The sequence below is a fragment of the Dasypus novemcinctus genome, chromosome 13 (genome assembly GCF_030445035.2).
Source record: "Dasypus novemcinctus isolate mDasNov1 chromosome 13, mDasNov1.1.hap2, whole genome shotgun sequence".
Taxonomy (NCBI): Eukaryota; Metazoa; Chordata; class Mammalia; order Cingulata; family Dasypodidae; genus Dasypus; species Dasypus novemcinctus.
Genome location: NC_080685.1, coordinates 12,154,208 through 12,172,292, shown reverse-complemented (window position 1 = coordinate 12,172,292; position 18,085 = coordinate 12,154,208).

The following is an 18,085-nucleotide window of genomic DNA, read 5'->3' as shown; positions in this document are numbered from 1 at the left end:
GTTCCCATTCTGGGAAACTCTGTCACATTACCCAATGGAGGAGCAACAATCCCTCAAGTACAAGGTTAAAGACCAGTGAAGAAGGATGGTCCAATGATGGGCCCTTGATACTGATGACTATGCTTATGAGCCTGTGTTCCTGAAATTTCAACTAGGCCTAGAGTTGCAGGGTGCCTAAGAGTTACCTCCTGAGAGCCTCCATGTTGCTCAAATGTGGCCACTCTTTAAGCCAAACTCAGCATGTAAATGCATTACCTTCCCCTCAGTGTGGGACAAGATTCCTGGGGATGAGCCTCCCTGACACTGAAGGATTACTACCAAGCTGGTGATGCAACTAGAAAAAGACCTTGAATAAAAGGGGGAAATGGTAAAGACAAATGAGTTTACATGGTTAAGAGATTTCAAAATGAGTTGGGAGGTCATCAGAGGAGTCGTGCTTATGCACATCTCAGCTGTATCTCAATGACAGTCAAAGTAGATACACCCTCAGCTACTGGTGCTCCTGAGAACTACAGAGACACCCATGCCCTATGGTCATGACATATGGCCCTGGAGTTCAGTGCCTTGCCAGTGGACCCTACTTTGGAATTTGTGCTCCTGACTGTGATTGGATTCAGATGTGTCTTCCTATACATGCCTCTTCTGTCACTTTTACTGACCCTTGTGGTTGGCACTGGGGTTGGTGTATGCTCAGGAGACTTGAATCTCTGGACTGTATGTGTCAACTGGGCTGTGAGCCTCAGCAGATTTACAACACCTACTCTCTGGTTCGTTGGACTTACCCAGCTAACAAGGAGGTGGGGGTGGCCAACCACCACACCAGGGACCTGAGAGAGTCTACGGCTGCAAGCAGGAGAATCACATCCTTCAGCCATGTGGGATCTAAGCCCCCTGTCAGTTCAGAGGTGGAGTAGACATCACCATCTCAGGGTCCACAGGATGGAGGAATAAAATATGGGTTAGAGTGGACTTACTGGTATTCTACTATAGGATTGTTGTGACTCTAGCAATGGAAGAAATTATATCATTGATATGGAGACAGTGGCCTCGGGAGTTGAAGGGAGGGTGAGGGAAAAAGGTGTGATATTGGAGCATTTTCGGGACTTGGGATTGTCCTGAATGATATCGCAGAGGCAGATGCTGGACATTATATATCCTGCCATAAGCCACTGAATGGACTGTGGGAGAGTGTAAACTACAACATAAACTATAGTCCTTGCTGTGTAGCAAAGCTCCAAAATATACTCATCAAATGTAATGAATGTACCACACTAATGAAAGCAGTTGTCAATGTGGGAGGAGTGGTGGCATGGGGAGTGGGGTATATGGGAGCCTCTTATATTTTTTTAATGTAACATTTTGTGTGATTTATGTATCTTAAAAAAAAAAGATAATAAACTAAAAACTAAAAAAAAAAAATAGTCATATTACTTGGTTTCAAGTTCTAAACCATTGTTATTACCATAGGTTTTATTTTACCAAGGGTCAAAAAGAGTTTCCCCTGAAGTTATCTGCTTCAGAAGATGTCATGTAACACATTATCGGGCTTATTTGAAAATTATATTTCTTAAATTAATTGAGTTTTAGGATGTATTTCTAAGGGGAAAAATCATGCAACAAAACATCATATATAGTGCAATCTTATTTTTGGAAAATAAGCATATATATACATGGAAAAGTATTTGAAAATACATTTGATGAATGATGAGATATGATTTTATTATTGCCTTATTTTTTCAAAAGTTCTTACAGTGAGAGAAATTAAAAAGTAAGGCATTATTATCAAAACGTTAAATACTTAGATAGTACAGTAACTCAACAAACACCTACTTTGCTCTTAGCACTGTGAGGCATGTGGGGAAACAAGGTTGTTGAGGTGTTGCTCCTGGTCTGCCTTCAGCAGAGAAGGCAGCAAGGCAGAGTGTGCAGGGCTAAATTCTCGTCTTGCTCCTGTGTGCCCGGTTGTGAGTTGTGTGAAGCATAAGCCTCATCCCACCCCCAAAACTCCCTATTGATGGAAAGGGATCAGTCCTTTCCTGACCAGTGCTGTGGTATGGTAATCAGCAGACTGGCTGTCCCAGCTGGGGCTACCTTGAGCTGTCTTTAGTCTAGAGCTTAGTAGCGCATATGGGGACCAAGCTTCACCCCGGCCTCAGTAACCCACTCTACTACCAACAGCTTTGCTAGCACATGTGTGATTTATGAGTTAGGACAAACAGCTCCTTGTATGAAGTAGTGCAGATCACTGATCTTCATTCTTGCTTACCTGAAACTTATTTTAGCATTAGATCCTGGCAGATTGTGCAGAGGGACCACTCAACTCAAAATACCAGGTTATTACAACTCACAAATGAGGCTAAGGTGAATTTCAACTTCTCTCAGAGCAAACTTAATCTACTTTTCCCCATAGTTTTTATATGCAGTATCTTACAACATTAGCTTCAGATGACTGGCACGGCAAGCATCCTCTAATATCTTCTTGTCATGTCACCATCTATTTAGGGACTCTTTAACAGACAACTGTTTGACGCAATACAAGTTAACGCCTCTGTTAAAACCCTTAGATTGTGACTTGTCGGTAGCTATCCGGGGAATCTTTTCGGCTATGCTGTTGACATAATGCACCATATTGGTTCCTTGGGCATAGTTGGGGTTTATTATGCCATTTTGCATACAGGAATCATGTAACATAAGGACTCATGTGAGCAGAGTGAACAAGTACTAATGTTTTCCAGGACGTTTGCTCAAAGTAAGTGGTTGATGCTTGAGAAGGATATACTTTGGGAAAGTGGCAGTGTGTGGAAGTGAAATGATCTACATCTTTCCCAGGCTACCTTATGACAACAGGAATGTCTGCATCACTCAGCCCAGAGTTCCTGAAGTGCTGTGCATCACCACTTAATGTCATTGCAAACCTTTGCTCTTCTCATGCCTGTGCTAAGATGGCATTATGCGCTGAATTGGTGTCCACCAAGAAGGTAGGCTGAACTCTTAACCCCAGGACCTCAGAATGTGAGTTTTTTTGGAAAGAGGGTTTTTTCAAGAGTAATGAGGTCATACTGGAATTGGGTGGCTCCTATGTCCGCTATGACTGGTATCCTCATTAGAAGAGACAACCCCAGAGACACACAGGGGAGAAGGTCCTGTGCAGATGAAGATTGGAGTTCTGTGTCTACAAGCCACGGAAACCAAGCTTGCCAACCACCACCAGAAGTTCGGAAGAGGCCAAGGGTTTTTCCTTAGAGCTTTTGGAGGGGTCATGGCCCTGCTAAATTCCAGGACTGTGAGAGAATATATTTCTATCATTATAGGTTACCTCATTTGTGGTCATTTGTAACAGCAGCCACAGGAAAGTAAGATAAGTGGCAGCTGCTTCCATAGCAATGGCCTTGGCACTGATGGCAGTGCCTGGTAGCATGACTTGGATACACTTGAACACCCTTTAAGAAGCTGTCATATGTTCTCCTTGTTCTCTGAGTGAGAGCCTTCTCTGGAGAGGGAGTCTGAGCTCGGGTTGTGTGTTCCTGCCGGAGCCAGTTGGCAGGCTCCACTTTTACCATTTGCGGTGTCATGCCTGTTTCTGCTTAAATCACATATTGATTTGTTTACCTTCTCAGTTTTGGCTGTTTATAGCAAATATACACTCAATATAATCATAAAATGTAAATCACAATACAAAAATTACAATCAGACAAATGAAAGTTAAGGTAGGAATTTAAAACCATCTTTCCAGTTTTGATTCACCTTAGGATCTAATAATAGCTAGACAAGTTCTTTTCAAGAAGGTGCACAAATGCACGTACACAGCAATTGGTGCCTACAATTACAGGGTCTTTTGGACTCTCTGAGTACCAAGCATGGGACACATTAAGACCTTGCATAAGACTTGTTTTACTTGAAGAATATTAGTCAAGCTAAGAAGGGCACACCCAGAGTGAGTCCCATCAGGCACAGTCCTCAGTTTGAAGGGTTCCTGGTCCTAAAGGGGACTGATCCTTCATGCCAAGGACCATACACAATGACACCAACCTACGTGGTAAATACATTTATTTCCCACACTTTGGGCCAATGTAACCATTGCCCTCAGTGATTTATTTACTGAATTGAGGCAGCAGTGCTTCACCTTTGAACAACAACGAATGGCTGAAAAAACTGACAACTTATAGAATATTGTAGCTTCTTTTCTTCCAGTACCTTAATACACACAGCAGAGCCAGCCTTTTCCTCTTCTATATTTATGATTCCCCTAAGTTCTCTTAAAAATATTTTAGTTTATGTCCTCCAAAATGCAAATTTTCAAGTTTAGGATAGAATTTCTTAGGTAGAGGAAAGAGAAATATTTACTTCCTATTATTTCCTCATTCTCCACATACATATAAAGCGGGGTAAGGGATAGAGTAAGAAGTGTTGAGATGGTGGGATGGTAAAAGACTTTAGCGTCAGACAGAATAAGTTTTTTGTGGTTTTTTTTTGCCTTTTAAAATTAATTTTTATTAATTTTATTAATAAATTTTTATTAATTAAAAATTTTAAAAGTAGTTGTAGGTATACAGAAAATAACATGCAAATAATACATAGTTCCCATATATCCCCTAACACATGCACTTTTCCCCATTATTAATATTTTGCATTTGTGTGATGACTTTCTTACAATTGGTGAAATAATAAAAACCCATTGTCACCCAGTATTAGCTGTGTGACCTTGACCAATGTCATGGAATATCTCTGAACTTGTATTTCTTCATATCGTAGTTGGGCTATTATGAAATTCTAATGAGCATATAGTTAGAGTTCTATATATAATAACCTCCCAGGCTTCCTATTCTTTTTAAAAATCCTTTCCTTTTGAATGGCATAAGGAAATTCACCATTGTCTAGGGGGAAGAATCAATTAATTAATTTGTTTGTTTATTCATTCAATTCTATAAATAGGATTTGAATACTGATGCTATATTAGGTACTAAATAGAAATAAGTTATGATCTCTGTTCTCAAAGAAATTACACTTCGGGGATATATTCACAAATAACGAACACTAGTTGGTATTTGACACTTGCTGTCTTAGTTGGCCACAGGGCTGCTTATGTAGAGCACCTGAAATGGGCTGGCTTTTATAATGGGAATTTTATTAGGGGAAAAGCTGACAGTTCTGAGTCCATGAAATGTCCAAATCATGGCACCATCTGAGATGCTTCTGGCTGTGCTTTCTAACCAGGTGCCTCCCCTTCCAGCATCTATTGGCTCCTGGAGCTTAGCTGGGGGCTGTCAGGCATATACATGGCTTGTTTCCTCAGCCTTGAGCTGCTCTGTGGGCCCAGCCTTTTGGGGTCTTTGTGCTTAAGCTTTGACTGCTTGCAATCCTCAAGTCCTTTCTCACACGGCAGGATCAAAAACAGCAGCTCCTTTCTCTCTCTCTTTCTGTATCTCCGTTTACATAAAGTTTCAGTCAGAGAACAGAGACCCAACCTGAGTCACACCTCACTGACATAGTTCATTCAAAAGGGCTCTACACCCACAGGAATGGATTAGCTCAAGAACAAAATCTTTTCCTTTTTGGGATTCATAAAATAACTTCAAACTGCCACGCTTGGTGTAAGTTTCCAGAGTTGGGTCTGCTAATTAAGCCCTTTCCCTTCTGGAATATTCTTGCTGCAATTTTATAGCTAGGGTTTAAGACAAAAGGAACAAGGGAACTTTCAAATTCTATCTTATGCTCATCATAAAGGATGGGAAAGGCATTAACAAATCCGTGGTGACCAGAGAGGAAGGCTTGTGGCAGGAAGATGGCGACATCATATAAGCTAAGCAACCTGACCAAAACAACCAGCTGTCAAATAAGATCACATTATCGGTGTAGCTTAATCATTTGTGGATCTAAGTAATGGCTCAGACGGCTTTGCATTATTTGGTCTTAAAGGTTATACTTACTAGCTAAAAAAATACACAGGTATAGTTTGAGACCTTAATAGTAGCCATTAGAGACTTCGGTTCTCAAAATTCTTTCAGTTTAAAAAGACATTCCTTTTGTTCTTTTGGCTCTCTGGGAGGCATTTGGATACAAGTGAAAGAAAAATGAATTTAGACCTTAGGGATTCTCTTTAGTATTGTCTTAGTTTCTTTAAACAACTAACCTCAAACAAATTATATATGTTCAAGGGAGACTAGAGCAAATTATTTTCAATGACTTTAGTTACTGCTATAGATAGTTTATTCATTAAAAAAAAGAGGAGTCATGTTTTCTATTTTCAAATGTTAATAAGCCTAATTCATTTTACTTGCATCTGAAATTAGAAAGTTATAAAAGTCCTCAAGAATTGTCCCCAAAGAACATGAAGTTTAAAATATCAATGGGAATTAATGAAATGGTTTGATTTTTAATTGAGGTAAAGCAAAAAACAGCTGGTATTGCAAATTGAAAGCAAGAAAGCAAGAGAGCAAGAAAGAAAGAACACTCCAGATTTTGAGGTTCAGAATCTCTCAGAGAAATTGTGAATGTTTAGAAAAGCTTTGCTACTTTTACTAAAACTTTCTGAGCAATTTTTTTTCTAAAATATTCCTTGTATATCTAAATTTCTAATCTCAAGGCAATAGCGTGCATTTGGAGCCATACAATGTGCATAATATAGGAGAGTTTTTTGGCATTAGATATAGTAGGGTGGGAAAAAGAGTAAATATTAGAGTTTCAAGAATTTATAACCATGTTTGAACTCTAGAAAAAAGGTTTTACCTGTTCCCATGAGATCATGCTGCTTCTCTTTCTTCAATGACTGTTCTTTATGAGAAAGGCTCACAGCACAGTTATGGGAATTCTTTTCCTATTAATACTCAACAGAGTTCTGGCCCTACCCCTCCCCAGGACTTTTCTCTTCTTCTGAGATAATAGAATGCTTTGCAGTCTAGGAAAACACATCATATTTGCTGAGAAAAGGACAGAATGTCTATACTTGGCAAGAGAAGGCAATTTACATTGCGAAGAGGGTTTTTTCTGATGAGGCCAATTTGAAAGGAGGACGTTTATACTGGATGCAAACCGTTGACATCGCCAATAAACACGATCGATGGCTCCTGCTGCGGTTGCTGCTGCGGAGGTTTGAGCAGACGCTGTTCTGGTCACTATCCTTCTCCACTGTTTAGCCAAAAAGATCCTATGCCTGTGTAGTACGATTTTAAGTATCACGCTAGAGCAAGTAATTTTGTCCCAAGAGGGAGAGTAATGATTCATGGTAATGCCAACCATGCATTTCTATGACGTTAAAGACTTAAAAAAAAAAATTCAAACACAGATAACTCGTACAGCAAAGCCTGTGGCTCCTTTTTGCCAACTTAGCTGAAATTGCCTGAGACCCATCATAGCATGCCTTCAAACTATTTTTCCAGCTTTAGCACATTCCACTTCTTTTTACATACCCAGTGCTCCAACCAAACTAGAGAGCTACACAGAAATGATGCAAGATTTTCCAGTTCTGTTCCTTTCTGCAGGTTCCGTTATCTTGCATCTCACGTCAAAATTTTGCTAGTTCTTTAAGATCTAACTCATATGGTATGTTGTAATAGAAACAGCAGGTGTGATCCTAGTGATGTGGGCTATGGGTGGAAGGCTCTTTGTCTCTTCAGAGATAACTAAGTTGTTTGACTTGGGTGTGGAACGGTAAGAGGCTGCAGTCCTGCCCTTAGAGACTGGCAGGGCTCCAGTCCCAGGAAATGTTTAACAATGCAAGGGCTATAAACTTTAAGTATTTAGGGGAAATGCAAAAACCAAATACAGCTAAAGGCTTATCTAGAATGTCTGGAGTCCACGCTAAAAGCTTACCTAAGATGTGGAAGATATATGCTAATTGAAGCCTATTGAGAACTGAAACAAAGGGACCATTTGGCCTTTCCTCTCTGTATAAAAGACGTTTGAAAATCTTGTTCAGGGCTCAGGATTCAAACTGAAAGCTCCCGAGTCCGGCCGGCCGTCAATAAACCATTTTTCCTTCTCAAAATCATTCCTGAGTCCTGGCCTCTCTATACTCAAATAATTGAACTTCTCTTAAATTCCACAACATTTTTGGCAACTCTGGTGGGACATAAATGAAGGCCAGAGACGGTAGCATTTTGCTGCCCCTTCCAAATCCCCGAGGAAGCCGGGAGGACTCGGGTGAACCCCAAATCTGGGCGCCCTGGATTAAATTTAATCCAGAAAAGATGTGGGCTCCACCAGAATCTTCCCGACAAAAATCAAGGGCAATGGAAGGTCTGAAGAGAAAGATTCTGGGAACGAAAAAGAACTCCGAACATGGAAGAAGGTAAGACTCCCCGGGTGAGCAGAGTCTGGAAGGCCCTAGCTTTAATTGCTAGGAAGGGGAGGCTGATCACCTCCCGAGAGAACCCTAGTAGCCCCAGAAGGCTGGGGGGAAGCCGTTCTCTCTAGGCTTGGGAAAAGGAGGAAAACCGGGGAAAAGCCCTGGTGTTTTGGGTTTGTCTAACTGCATGTTAGAATCTGGTACTGGTCTTATATCCACTAAAGGAGTGGAGTCTCGATTTTAATAGAAAGGGCTATTTATAGGTTCAAGTCCTAATGTCCTGGAAATTGGTCTAGATTAAGGGAAACAAAACTTAGTTACAGGAAAATGGATCGGCTTTTCTGGTGGAGCTTGGTCTGGGTGTAAAGTTTAAACAGTGGAAAAGTCTAGCTGAAATCTTTTGTTATGGTGCTAATTTGTGAATGAATTTGCTTTATACCAAATGTTAAGTGTTCTGAGGTTTGTGATGGCTGTGGGGGCAGCAGTGGTGAAAATAAATATATAAACTTGTGGGTCAGATTAGTGACCTTTGTGCTTCTGTCTGTGTCAGCTCAAGGCTAGTGTTGGAGTTGTGTCCTTATGTAAAGTGGAATTACAGCTGAGCTGGAGCCCTCCCTTGCCATTGGCAAGGGAGTGAAATGATTCTGGGGCAAAAGCTGAGGAGTCTGGATGTTTGTGGAGTCTAGATGTTTGTGCATGCTCTGCTGTCTTGTCTCTGGTCTGGCCCTTTGCCGGGGCTTGGAGGCCATCTGTGTCCGCGCCACGCACCCAAGTTTGTTGGGGATGTCCCAGTCAGGGTGGCTGGGTCACTGGGAGAGTTGCCAAATTTGAGTAGGTTCTGTCTGCCCATTTTGGCTGAAAGCTGGAAAGGGGGGAGCGGCTTGCCCCTTTCCAGTGAGTCCACCCTTCTATTCATAAGCCGCATTCCTGTTTGCTGTGCGCCTGACTGCCTGGAAGGGGGGGAAGTGAAGAGGGTGAAAAGCAGAATCAGAATAAATGCGGTAAAGTTCCCTCCTTAGGGTGTCAAAGCCAAAATACGTTTGCATTCTGCTCAGGTTCTTAGAAGGTATTGTAGTAACCTTAAGTAAGAGAATGTGTTCTGTGAAGGTAAAATTTGTCTTAAGGGTATAATTATAAAAGTTTTACAAAGCATTGTTTAAATTAAGGTATTTAAATGGCTAATTGCAGAAAGTCATTATTTAACAAAACTGAATTGATAATAATAATAATAAAAGGCAATTTTATAACAAACTTATTCGGCAGCCAATCTCCCCTGCCAACTTGCTTCAAAAAAACTGTTTCTGGTATTACATGCTACTAAGTATTTAAAGTGAAAAAAAGGTTCATTATTTTAACAAACTTGTTTAGTATTAATGGCAATTACATGTTGTAAGAAGTTTGCCTGGTAACTTAGTATGTGGGATATATGGAGTGTGTTTTTATTGTTAAGGAAACAGAAGATGATTTTGTCCTAAGATAAAATGATTGATTATTGGAAAGAGTAGAATGTGGGACAGAACCTGAATGAATACTGAAAGTGTAGAAGGTTTGTGGAAGGAAAATTTTTATGCTTAAATTGAGTAAGATCAATATACAAAGAAAATCTTTTATCAATAGCTTCTTGTGCTTTAACCTCATCATTTCCTCAGTGTTTGAAGAAGAGTCTTACCTTTTTTAAAAGAACATTTTATGTTCTAGAAATCAAATCCTGAAAAGTAGCCTTTTATTTCAAACTAACTGCAAGAGATTTATTCTTTTACTTTAAAGGAAAAATTAAAGTAATGGTTAAGTTCATTTAATATGTTATAAGTTGAATGAAAGGTATTTATAGGTTTTTAAAAAAATTAACAAAAACTGTAACTAAGGGTTAAAATCATTTATAAATGCATTTATATTATAAAACAGTGGAAAGACAATAACTGAGATTATAGCTGGGTGAATTTAGCCTGAAACTATTATTTAAGTGTAAATTCTACACTAACCTTTCCTTTGTTTATGGTTACTTCAAGCCTAACCTCACCCTTTGCCTTTGCCTATGGTTATTTCATAATGAGAAGAGCTGGGACATCACTGTCTCCTCTCCTGGTATTAGTAACCCTTTCTCTCATGAATTCAAGTGTAAACTAAATAAATTGCTGCCTGATAGAATAAGGTTAAATGGCCACTGGAGTTTTATTATCTCCAAAATAAAAAAGGGGGGTGGAGGGGGAGAAGTCTCCTGCCTTGACGGTCAGGTTCCAAAAAAGAGTGGCAATTCATGAGAGAAAGCAGTCTGTCTCCCTGAGGCTTCAAATAGCCTCAGTATATATATATATATATATATAAAATTAATCTTGTTGCTTATCCAAAATTCTGCTAATTTCAAAGTAAAATATAAAGTTCTAAAACAAAATGGTGCTAAGGCATTGAGAACATTTTGGTTATTACAATCCATTAAGTAAGAAGAAAATTCTTGTGGTAAACTGCATGGTCTTAGTGCAAATTAAGAAGAGTTTCAAGAGTCTTTGAAATGTTTGCAGTCATACTTGTTTTGTAAAGATTAGAAGTTTAAAGTAATTAAAGTTATGTTTTTGTCTCAAACTATATCTGCCTATTTGCTCAAATTGTTGAGGTTAAATATGCAGTTATATAAGTAATATGTATTTCTGGACCCCTAATTAATTAAGCTTAACAGTATATAAAATAATGCAAATTATAAGTAATATCAATGAGTTGTGTTTCTGTCTAACTCTTTGTGTCTGCCCATTTTAAAAAAATGCTCAATGTATGTCTTCATACATCAGGATAATATCAAATTAACAAATAAAAATTCTTAAAAGAGGTCTATTCAAATTGTTAAAAATTAAATATGCAGTTATATTTATAAATATTCTTAAAGCCCAAATTAAACTAAGCAGGATGAAAAAGTCATAGAAATCTGATTATGGAAACAATTGGGAAAGGGCCTCCTCTTTGCAAGAGCTTTTAAGGCAAGACTAGGTGTGGCAGATTAAACCTATCTACTAGGCTAGGGAATTAAGAATCAGTTTGCCTGGTAATTTCCCAGTTTAAACCTTTGTCAGCCATAAAATGCAAAAAAAAAACCAAAGATTAGGTTAATTTTCACATAAGAAAAATGTTGATGTAACCCGGCGGCCTGCTGCCTCAGTCTCCCACTCCCGGGTTGGACAGCAGTGGAGGAGACCAGTTTAGGCCAGTCCTATGGGCAGTGGAAGGATGCCCAAGAAGGAGCTAACTAAGTCGGTGCCATTTCAGCACTAAATTCTATTCCTTATTTGACAAAGGGGGGAGCAGGTAAAAACTAAAATGGTTGGAATGTGATAGAAGAAGCAGTTAAATCAAACTTTTGCGTGGGAAAGTTAAATCTCAGATAAGCTGTAACTTCTGAAGTATCCAATCTATGGAAAAACAGGAAGAGCTTGCATGCTAGGCTTAGGGGTATAAATTGTGTCATTTTTCTTTGTTCGTGGCACCAGCCATATCTGGCTCTGCACCCCTTCTTGCAAGATTGAGAATAAATTATTTTCTTCTCCACAATCTGGTGAGCCTTAATTCTTCCAGAAGATTTCTTTCCAACGAAATAAAGGTAATTAGTGGCTCTATTAACAAATTTCAGTAAGTAAAGGAAAGTCCATAAAAACTATGGAGAGATCTTTCCTGGGTTATGATTTTTTAAAAAATTAAGTAATTGTGTAATGTGTTTTAAAACCTGGTAGTCAGTATGCTTTTAATTTAATAATTTTCATAACTTAAAGAAAAGAAGTTTTTAGCTTCCTGTAAGGGAAAAAGAGAACATTCCTTGCATAAACTATTATGGTTTCAATTTTATTTAACTTGAGTGTAATCTCCCATAGTTAATTTATAAACTAAATTAACATTATATGTACAAAATCTTTACAGTAATGAAAATTATAAGTTCACATTGGTGAAATTAGGCTAAAGGAAAAAGATTGTAGATATGCTCTCTTAAATAAAGAGTAAATTTCTTTCATTGGTAATTGTAATTTAGTAAGTTTATTTAAACATGAGGTGGCTAGTCAATGTGGTTATAGTCAATTATAAAGAGTTTGTAAAACATCTTCCAAACTGAAAATGTTTAAATAGTTCTAGTTGTAGAAGTCATTGTTAACTAAAGAAACTTAGATTGGTATTGGTAGCAGAAATAACTTCATGATAATAAACCTGTCTGAAGGCCACTGCAAAATACACATTTAAGTAAATGGTAATAAAAAGTTGTCTTGATTCTATTGGAAATATTCTGTTTTCATTCTAACAATGAAAAATAATATTTTTCCTCTATTACTAAAGTAAAGTACCTACTGTTATCTTCATAGTAAAATTGTGTAAGTAAATAGTCATTTGATATATGTATTGCGTTAAGTTGTTTAAAATATATATAAAACAAGGAATAAACTTTAACATTGTCAAACTCTTGTGCATTCGAACCAGGCCTTGTATACATTACAGGTGGCCTGTCCATGTGAGTTATTGGCTAGGCTGGTCACTGACCCCTCAATTAAAAATATGTGCTATATCAGTCTCTGGTTCTGCTCCTGAAGTTGATGGAACCTATATTGCAGTTTCAAGCTCCTGCAGCCAATAATGACTCGGTACAGCCAAGTGTACAATGGATATCGCCTCCAGACTGGCACTGTTCCATGGTGCCAGAGAGCACTATGCACCAGGCTAGTAGAATACTGGAAAATCTCTCTAAGATGAAGGATGCTGCAACTTGCTCACTGCATTGAAGAACATGCTAAGTGGAGCCGTGATACCAGGATACTGTAAGTAAAACTTAAACACAATTGGCATTATGGCCTGCTCTCATGGAGAGATAACATGTAAAGTATTACAAACCTGAAACTCAAAACTAATAATTGCAACTCTGAATCCTTATGCATTAAGTAATACATTAGTTAATATTAAGTGCTGCACTTTTATCCTGTACTAAATATATGCCTAATAATTGTAATGTTATCTTTTCTATTTTGGATCAAGTGCAGAAGTATATTAGACATGTTAAATTCCTGGTAAAATCATTTTCTAAACAGTTAATAACATGTCTATAGAATAAGGTGGCAGTCCCAGCCAGTCTCAGTTAGCAAAAGTGAGGCTTGCTTGCTGATGGTGAGTCACCTATTGAACAAGTCAAAATTGCTAGAAATTGTACAATGAAAACCAAGGTGTAAAAATCTTTATTCTGTAGTTCTGATCACTCCCACAGGTGAAAACTAAGAGTATTTCCAAATTAGTGTTCTAATCCTGAGTGAAGCCAGTTGCCCAAGGAGTGCCAGTTCACCAGGAGCATCTGACAGAGCGAATCATTGAACAGCTTGGATAATGTGTCTTCAGACAAAGCTAAGTGTCTGTTGCAATTTCTCTCTAAAGATGGATAACTTAAAAAAGAATATATATGCTGTTCCCACCAGCTTTTAAGGAATGCCATCTTTATAGGCACCTAACCTTGTCTACCTCTGTAATCCAATGTGTCCTCTTTTAAAAACAGGTATTCCAAATTTTTAATTAAGTTTGTTTCTTTCAGAGTGAACATCTTATTAACCATATGAAAACTTCATCCAACTTCGTACAGAATGCCAGATCCATCTTCCTCCAGTTAGAATAAATTAAAGAGTTTTACACCTTATTAGGCAATGACTACAGCCCATGGCCAGCAGGAAGCAGTTACAGAAAAGAGATCGTCTCCCTTCAGCACCCCTTTTAAATTAAAGGTGTAAACTCTTTAAGAGTAAAATAAAAGTAATAGATGGATCTGGAACCTGACTGGAAATCCACGTGAGTGCCAGTGGCAGCAGAATAACTGTGGGAGGCCCCTGCCCAAGATTCTGCTGTCGGGAATGAAAAGTTCTAAACTTCTAAAAACAGTCCTGGATGCTGTACTAAAGACTGATAAATAATCAGTCAAGACAACAAACAGCCATCCACCTCATAGCTCCAACAATAATTATGCCAAAGCTTAGCAAGTAAACTTTGGCAAAAGGGGGGGAATGATGTGGGCTATGGGTGGAAGGCTCTTTGTCTCTTCAGAGATAACTAAGTTGTTTGACTTGTGAGTGTGACACGGTAAGAGGCTGCAGTCCTGCCCTTAGGGACTGGCAGCTGCTCCAGTCCCAGGAAATGTTTAACAAAGCAAGGGCTATAAACTTTAAGTATTTAGGGGAAATGCAAAAACCAAATACGCTAAAGGCTTATCTAGAATGTCTGGAGTCCATGCTAAAAGCTTACCTAAGATGTGGAAGATATATGCTAATTGAAGCCTGTGGAGAACTGAAACAAAGGGACCATTTGGCCTTTCCTCTCTGTATAAAAGACGTTTGAAAATCTTGTTCGGGGCTCGGGATTCAAACTGAAAGCTCCCGAGTCCGGCCGGCCGTCAATAAACCATTTTTCCTTCTCAAAATCATTCCTGAGTCCTGGCCTCTCTATACTCAAATAATTGAACTTCTCTTAAATTCCACAACACTAGCTTTAGCTCACTTTCTTCTGGAGCGGGCAGAGGCCACTGACTGTCTCAGTGGCTAAAATTCTGTTTGTATCTCTCTTATGAGATACATTCCCCCCAACCCTCATTTTACTATTATTTGCAAACATGTCTACAAGACTGTAAGCTTTCTCTAGGCAGGGATGCTGCTTTGCTCATTATTTTAAATTCCCTTATGGCATCTAGCATGGTGGCCTGTGTGTACCTGTTCAAAATATGCTCATTGAATTGTATACCAGGTGTAAAGTTTTGCTTGTAGTTTCCTAATATTGTAAAATTTGAGAAAGGTTCAAATATTTGCGTATAGAAAGGCCAGGACTCAGGAATGATTTCGACAAGGAAAAATGGTTTATTAACAGTCGGCTGGACTCGGAGTTTTCTGTTGCAAACCCGAGCCCCAAATGAGATTTCCAAGTTCCTTTTGGTGGGGAGTCAAATGGTGCTTTTATCAAAGAAAACTACTTTCTTTGTTAGTTAAGTCTTTGCCTGAGTACCAGGTAGGTTTTGAATTAACATATTGCCCACACCTCACACCTTGAATTAGCTTCTTGCCACATTCTGTCTGGATGCAACCTTGAATATACATTCAGTCTTACATCCTTTCTGAACATTCAAAGCCCATATCACTTAACTAGATTTCTAGAGACTAGGCACACTTGAATACAGAATTAGATGATTTTGAACTTAGGCACAGGCTATCTTATATTTCCCATTCGAGGCCTAGTTCAAGTTCCCTTAAGTTTCGGCATCACCACCATCAGAGTTTCCCTGGACTGACTGGTATGTACATAGAGTTTGCATTGCTAAATTGCCTCCTGGGACTGGCATCGTTGCCATGGTCACCAAGAGCAGGACTGCAGCCTCTTACCGTTCCACACCCACAAGTCAGGACAGTTTAGGTTAAGGTTATCTCTGAAGAGACAAAGAGCCTCCCACCCATAGCCCACATCACTAATATTCTGGTGTGCATTAAAAATGGGCCATATCAGGCCTACTAGATTAAAGCCATGTACACTGTTTAAGAAGATAAATGAATTATATATATGAAAATTGTGGTGAGATAAATGATGACTGCTTTAATTTGCTAGGTGGCTGGAGGCAATATACCAGAAATGGGTTGGCTTTTACAATGGGACTGTATTAGCTTACAAGCTTGCATTTTTGAGGTGGTGAAAATGCCCGCATCACGTGATACTTTTCCCCCCAAGACCAGCTGCCGGTGACCCTGGACTCCTCCGTCTTGCCCCACATGGGAAGGCACAGGGCTGTGACTGCCGGCATCTCCCTTCTATTCCGAGTTTCATTGCTTTCAGCTTTTTGTTTCCATGACTTTCTCTTTCTCTGTCTGAATTTCATTCTACTATGAAAGACTCCAGTAAGAGGATTAAGACCCACTCTGAATGAAGTGGATCACATCTTAACTTAAGATCCTACTCACCAAAGGATCCTACTGACAATGGGTCCACACCCACAGGAATGGATTAACTTTAAGGCCTTACTTTTCTGGGGTACATACAGCTTTGAAGAATCCCAGTGACTTCAAATTCATTGTATTATAAAAGCTTCAACTTACGTAGCAGAGTAATCACAAGACATTACCCAACACTTCAGCTAGTGTTTCCCTGTTATGTATATGTGCATGCATATGTGTATGCATGTATATATGTATGTATCTGATCTGAAACTGTTGGCCTATTCTTTACTGTATTTACACATGTTCCGTGGTTAGTATCTGAATCAATAACGATGATCCCAGAATAGTCTCTACTGAAAGATTTTGGAAGCCACTGAGGAATTTCTCAGGTCTGGGTTCTCCTGCCACCTCACCTTATCCACACAATCCTTTCTGATGGCCTTTTCATATGGATGGCACTTTACCTCTGCAAATTAAAGCCTACTGCCCACTCTTCCTCTGGAAGTGTCAGGTCTTACAACTAGTCTGCTAAAAAGCTTCTAAGGCCATTTACAGGCAGTTTATAGTGCTGCAGCCTGATTTAATGAAGAGGGACGCCCCAGGACTTATGTGTCAGACGTTCTGCCTCGTGTCTCACCCTGGTCCTGCACGAACTAGCCCCTTGACCTTGGGCAAGTCGTACCGCCTGAGTGAATCCCTGCCATGTCTTCTATGATTTGGAGATACTAGTAATACCTCCCTCATGACCTCACAGGATTTTGTGAGGAGAAAATAAAACAAAGTTTTTGGAAAGCATGGTTAACCTATAGAGGACTTTGTGTGTTTTTTTAATTCTAACTTTACATAGTTTTATTTTGTTTTAAATTGAATTAAATATAAACTCAATCTCCCAGGTATTTTTAAATTCTACAATACAGTTAGTCATTCACAGCCAACACATAAGAAATTAGATAGAAAAATTGTTAGAAGCAAGGGATACATCTGACATTTTAGACTCTTCAGAGGGAACTGTTTTCTGTTTCCTTTAAGTCCTCTGTCTTCACAGGATGATTAAAATGTAGAATAAGATCAGACAGCAGTAGCTGGGAGAGTTTATTTGGTGCCTAACTAACAGCCATCCCCCTCCTCTTCTTGGTGGCAAAACTTGATTCCATTTGACGTGATCCTCTTCCCAGTTTCAGAAGTAAATCCTGACTGGCCCAAGCTGGTCTTAGCAGTCCCATTCTCCTTGGCAGTGGCTGCAGTAGGCATGATGTGGGCTATGGGTGGAAGGCTCTTTGTCTCTTCAGAGATAACCTAAACTGAAGGCTGTGGGTGTGGAACGGTAAGAGGCTGCAGTCCTGCCCTTAGGGACAATGGCAACAGGCTCCAGTCCCAGGAAACAGTTTAACAATGCAAGGGCTATAAACTTTAAGTATTTAGGGGAAATGCAAAAACCACATATGCTAAAAGCTTATCTAGAATATCTGGAGTCCATGCTAAAAGCTTACCTAAGATGTGGAAGATTTATATGCTAATTGAAGCCTATTGAGAAATGAAACAAAGGGACCATTTGGCCTTTCCTCTCTGTATAAAAGACGTTTGAAAATCTTGTTCAGGGCTCGGGATTCAAACAGAAAGCTCCCGAGTCCGGCAGTCCGTCAATAAACCATTTTTCCTTCTCAAAATCATTCCTGAGTCCTGGCCTCTCTATACTCAAATAATTGAACTTCTCTCAAATTCTACAACAGGCATACACATGTGATGCAAATCTTTCATCTTCTTCAACTCCAAAGACATTGTGTTAATATTTTAAATTATGGCTTCCACATTTAGCTTGTGGTCGGTAACATTATTCTTAAACATCTTTAAGTCAGTTTTTTGCCCCTGTCTTCTCCTGACCTGGGGA